Consider the following 5,716-nt stretch of genomic DNA (forward strand, 5'->3'; position numbering starts at 1 on the left):
TTGCTGGTGTTGTTGATAGAGCTAGGGAGAGACTGTGCAGTTGGCAGTCTAAAACTTTATCTCAAGCAAGTAGGATTGTTCTTTCCCAATCTGTTTTGGCTGCCTTGCCTTACTACCACATGCAATATGGTATGGTTCCGAGAGCTGTTTGTAATGAATTGGAGAAGCTTCAAAGGGATTTTATTTGGGGTGACTCAATTCATAAAAAAAAGATGCATCTTATTGGTTGGGATACTATTTCCTTGCCGAAGAGTCATGGGGGTTTAGGTATTAGAAAGCTCTCAGTCATGAATGAAGCTTTTATTGGTAAGTTGGTTTGGAAATTTATTACGGATAAGGACAAGTTGTGGGTTCAGGTGTTGAGAGAAAAATATGGTATTGGTACTAATATTCCAGAGGATTTCTATTGGAAAAATGGTAATTCTCAACTTTGGAAAGCCATGTGTGAAGTCTGGCATAAGCTGAAACATCGATTGGTTTGGGAGGTGGGGGATGGCTTATCAATTGACTTTTGGGAAGACAAATGGTTGGACCATGAAGACAACTTAATGAATAAATCAATTTCTCTGATTCCTCAGGCAGAAATTGGAAAAAAGGTTAGGGAGTATGTGACGGCTGATGGGTTATGGGATTGTGAAGCTATGACTAATTTCCTTTCAGATAGCACTATTCAATCAATTCTAAGTGTTCTCCCTCCTCAACTGGATAGTGGTTTTGATGGGTGTCGGTGGCATATCAATGGTTCCAATGGTTTATCGGTGAGGCATTTGTATAGTGCTTTACTTAATCAAGATGGTGAGGAGGTTAATGCAAATGGTGACTGGTCGGCTATTTGGAAGCTCAAGATTCCTAGAAGGTTCAGTGTTCTTCTTTGGAAAATTGGCCATAATAGGATGCCAATTCGCAGTTTGCTTGCCAAGTTGGATATGTCCGATCCAAGCTGTCCCCTTTGTTAGCTGGAAGAAGAGACCGTATTGCACATGACTAGGGACTGTATTAAAATGAAAAGGCTGTGGATGGAGTTACTTAACCCTGTTTTGTATGATTTGTTTTTTAATGCAGATTTGGCTTGCTGGATCAACCTGAATTTGAAGAATGCAGACTTGCTGCGCTCTAATGAGCAATGGCCCATTGTTTTTGCTGTCACAGTAGCTTGTGCTTGGAGGTGGAGAAATGAAGTGGTCCATGGTGAAGAAGCTAATTGGTTGGCTTATAAAAGCCAAATGATCTATCAACAGGTTCGTGAAATTTCAAATGCTTGGCTGATGTGTAATAATGGTAGGATCAATAGAAGATCAGTTTTTCTTCCTGTGGGCTGGTATCCTCCGGAGGCTGGCTGGATTAAAATCAACACAGATGGAGCAGCTAGATTTCCTGGGGGTGAAGCGACTTGTGGGGGAATCTTAAGGGATGAGACTGGTACATGGATTAACGGCTTTGCTTATCATATTGGTAAGTGGTCAGCTTTTGTAGCTGAGCTTTGGGGTGTTCTTAAAGGTCTTGAAATGGCTTGGAGAGGTGGCTGGAGGCGCTGCTTATTAGAAAGTGATGCTAGTTCAGTGATCACTTTGCTCACCAAAAATGGAGGAGCAGCTCGAGAGTCCCGGTTGGTGACTCACATTCGAGCATGGTTACAAAGAGATTGGGAGGTTCAGCTAGTGCATGTTTATAGAGAAAGTAATGGATGTGCAGATTGGCTCTCTAAATATCCATTGGATCATCCATCAGAGAGTACTTTTAGTGTTTTTCACTCCCCTCCGAGTGGGATTCTGCCTTTGTATTTGGCTGATTTTTCTTTTGTTTGCAATTATCGTAGGGTATTTATAAACTGATCTGTTTTGCTTCTTGGGGTTTTTAATCCCTTCTTATTTACCTATTATTTCATGTGCGGAGGTTTATAATCTTTGTACAAATTCATGGACCTTTATCCATGATTTGCATCATCCTATTTTTTCATATGCACGGCTTTGGTTTAGTGACAATAATGTTCTTATTAATGGTGTTTATCATTGGTTGATTGACGCTGAAGGTGGTTTTGGTTACATCCTATGCTTTGACTTCTGCAACTATCAATTTAGCAAACTCATGGCTCCAGTGGATATCTCAAATTTGTTGGTCAACGATGACATTGTTGAGGTTAATGGTTCCCTTGGTTATATTGTACAAGATCGTTGGCAAGAACGATTGGAGATTTGGGTTATGAATGAACACAAATGGACAAAAATGCAAAGCATTGTGTGGCCAACGGAGATTTTTATCTTTGGCGTTTTGAAGAATGGAAATCAACTCCTTGGAGTAAAGGACGACGATCAAAAAGATAATCATCCATTGACAATATATAATTTAGATGCTCAGCCAGTGCATCAATTTAAAGTTAAAGTAAATTGTCATTCTCAAGTTTATAAGTATGTGGAAAGCATATTTCCCTTGCCTGCTTAGCTTAGCTAGGATATATACTCTGTTATTGATTTATTAAAATTATTATAATTTAAATACTAAACTCGTAGCCGTGTGTATTTATTTCGGGTGATCTTTGGGATATAAATTTGAGTTTATATTGTGTCTGCCATTTTTTTTTTATACTTTTCTCTGTTTCATTACCATCTTTTAGTGATTTTATCTGATATTTTTATTTGGGTTCGTTTGTGATTATTATGTGAACTCGAGCTGTATAGCTAGTTAATAAGCCAATTATTTATTTTCAGGATTATGATAATGCTGAACAAATGCCTAGATTTTTCGAAACAAAAAATTTCCAAGTTATTGGAACAGAACTTAGGGGAAAACACAACGCTGTTGATATCTTATATTTTAAACATGACTAGCACTTCTAACTTCAAGAGGAGAAAATCAATGACTTTATCAGTTTAGTCTAATTTTGTTTAAGCAAAACCTCCTTAATCACTTTGTCCAAGTTCATGTATGAACAACCACCAGGCCTAGTGTCCTCCTCTGCTTTCTTCTTCAATTCCATGATCTTTTGCCTCATCTTCTTTTCTTTCTCTCCCACCATCGATTCATTTACCATTTTCTCCACCTCCTCTCTCTTCACATTGGTATCAATTTCAATCCCAACATCCCATTCATTGCAAATAAATCTACAATTTGTTGGTTGATCAGCAAAAAAAGGCCAAGACAACATTGGCACTCCTGCACACAAGCTTTCAGTGGTTGAGTTCCATCCACAATGAGTCAAGAATCCACCAATTGAAGGATGGTTCAGCACTTGTTCTTGTTGACACCAACTTGCTATTAGGCCTCTATCTGAAGTTTCATTGACAAACTCAGATGACAAAACCACAGAGCCACCAATGACAAGGTCAGGGCTAATGATCCACAAAAAAAGGTTTCTTGCTATTGGCTAAACCCCAAGCAAACTCAAGAAGTTGCTCTTGAGACATAACTGTTATGCTGCCAAAATTCACATAAACAACAGACCTCGGTTCCTTGGATTCAAGCCATTCATGACATTCACTATCTTCTTTCCAAATATCAAATATTGGAACCTAGAGACGACAAGTCGTTCTGTGGACTTTGATTCAAAAATGAAGGGAAAGGGCCGATGGTGTAAAGAGATGGGAACATAGAGGAGAGAGCATTCATTGCCTCACTCTCAAGTTCATATGAACTATTGAAAACAATAGCAGAGGCTTTATGAACTCTCTCGACCATTTCAATCACAAATTCTAACATCCAATCATTTGGATTTGTTGTCCTTATAAAGTCAGGCAGGTCCTTCAGCCTAAGGTTTTGAATGCCTGGAATCCAATCTACTTTGGTGTCCAAATACCCATTTGTCAAATAACTCTCATCTGCATATCATATTTCAAACACCAATAGCTTCAAGCTCCATATATGAATGAATACATATAAACTAGAACATTTGCAATCCTTGTGTAGTATTGGGGACTCTGCCACAGCCACTTAAATTATAACACATGGACTCAATTAACTGTATTTATTGGTATTTGACATTAATACCAATAAATTTAATTTAAGTGGAGATAGCATTCAATCCTCAATAATACTAGAGGAGGACTAAATATTTTTCTCATAAATTTAGATACAATACTCTGTTGAGAAGGAAAAAAAAAAAACTTTATTAAATTGGTACCTTTGAGTGGTATGAAACCTTTATCCAACAAAGTAGAAAAGTGCATAGCAGACAAGAATGAACACGCACTAGCTGGGCAAAATAGAACAATATGGACTGAAAGTTCTTCAGCAGCTTGTATAGTGAAGGTCATGGAACAATCAGAAACTAAGCAAGTAACTGGGGGGATAAGGCCATTAGAGGCAGAGTCATTAAGTCTAGAAAGAAGGTTGCGAAAGTAGAATAGAAAGTTCTTTCTGATTGAGTCACAAACAGAGTATAAGTCTCGACTAACATCACCATCACCAACCATCACCATCCATGGATGGAAGAGGAAGACCATATGGGATGGTCTCAAAATGAAAATCTGTGAGGCCCTCAAGGGCGTTGGAACCCCTTGATTCGAGCAAGCATTTGTGGTTGTACTCAGTATGAACAAATGTTATGTGAAAGCCTCTTAGATGAAGAAGTTTTGCTAGTTTGAATAATGGGTTGATATGGCCTTGAAATGGAAGTGGAGTCAACACAGCATGTGGTTTTCTCTCTATAAGGTTACTCATTTTCTTGTACGTCTAGCTTGTGTCCGATTAAGATTAAGAGAGACAAGGGATAAGTTTGTGCTTTATATAGGGAGAAATATTTACATATATTTAATGTTGTCAGATTCAAACTATTAGTAAGTTAATCAAATAAATCAAGTATAGGAATTCAAGTTTTACTTGAAGTGTTGTACTCAGCCGCCTCGTAGTCAAATGTCCAAAGCATGAATTACGTCCATACTTTGGAAAGAGCGCTTGAGAAAATAAACAAAGAGAAATGTAAGTATCAAATGATGGTAACTTAATTGGGCGTGAGAGAACTGAGCAAGTGTGGTGATAAGAGTATGTATTCAATTCTTTAAAGTATTATTTGTAGGAGATGTTTAAATACTTAATCCTCGGACCCATCCATAATCGAACTAATCTCAAATCGATGAACCAATTAGAATATTTCCAAAAAAAAAAGAAAAAAAGAAAAATGTGAGTGATATGTTACATGACACATCTTGTGACATGTTACATGACACATCTTCTGTCATGTGTCATAGACACAAAAAGGTGAGTTTCATAAAAAAAAGTGTGTGGGTCTCACCTTTTTGTATCTATGGCATGACACAAGATGTGTCATAATATGACACTCACGTTTCTCATAAAAAATATATATGAGAATATGACAACACAAATTCATAAAATAAAAAATAAAATAGAACAAGTAATATCCAATGTCATCAAAAATTGGTGTAAAAATGTTAAAACGGAATGTAAAAACGCAGGCAAAAACTCTTTTTTAGTAAAAAGGGTAAAAACGCCACGCAAAAATGATTGAAATGCAAGTTTTTACATTTTACTTAAACCCAATCTTTTTTTTTAAAAAAAAAATATTATTTTCTATTTTCCCCAAATCAGGATACGCAGTAACTTCAACTATCTTCTTCTAGTTATCTAACTCAAATCAAACTCTTCAGTGATCTCGTGTCCACCGCAACTCTTGGTGCCGCCTGTCTCTTACCCCCTACAGCTCCAGTGATGTAGCCACCAAACCCTTCTAATCAGCAACAACAGTAATGGTAAGTGTGTGTCTCTG

The 5,716-nt window shown here is 37.3% G+C and overlaps 1 pseudogene; it reads right to left on the reverse strand.

The window, feature by feature from the left end:
• Nucleotides 1-2,866: 2,866 nt before the first annotated feature.
• LOC133308733 (7-deoxyloganetin glucosyltransferase-like) lies at nt 2,867-4,653 on the reverse strand (annotated as a pseudogene).
• Between the last annotated feature and the right edge of the window lie 1,063 nt (nt 4,654-5,716).

This window comes from Gastrolobium bilobum, unplaced genomic scaffold, assembly GCF_033153095.1.
Source record: "Gastrolobium bilobum isolate Gb01-03AN ecotype WA unplaced genomic scaffold, APGP_CSIRO_Gbil_v1 utg38905, whole genome shotgun sequence".
In the NCBI taxonomy this organism is placed as follows: Eukaryota; Viridiplantae; Streptophyta; class Magnoliopsida; order Fabales; family Fabaceae; genus Gastrolobium; species Gastrolobium bilobum.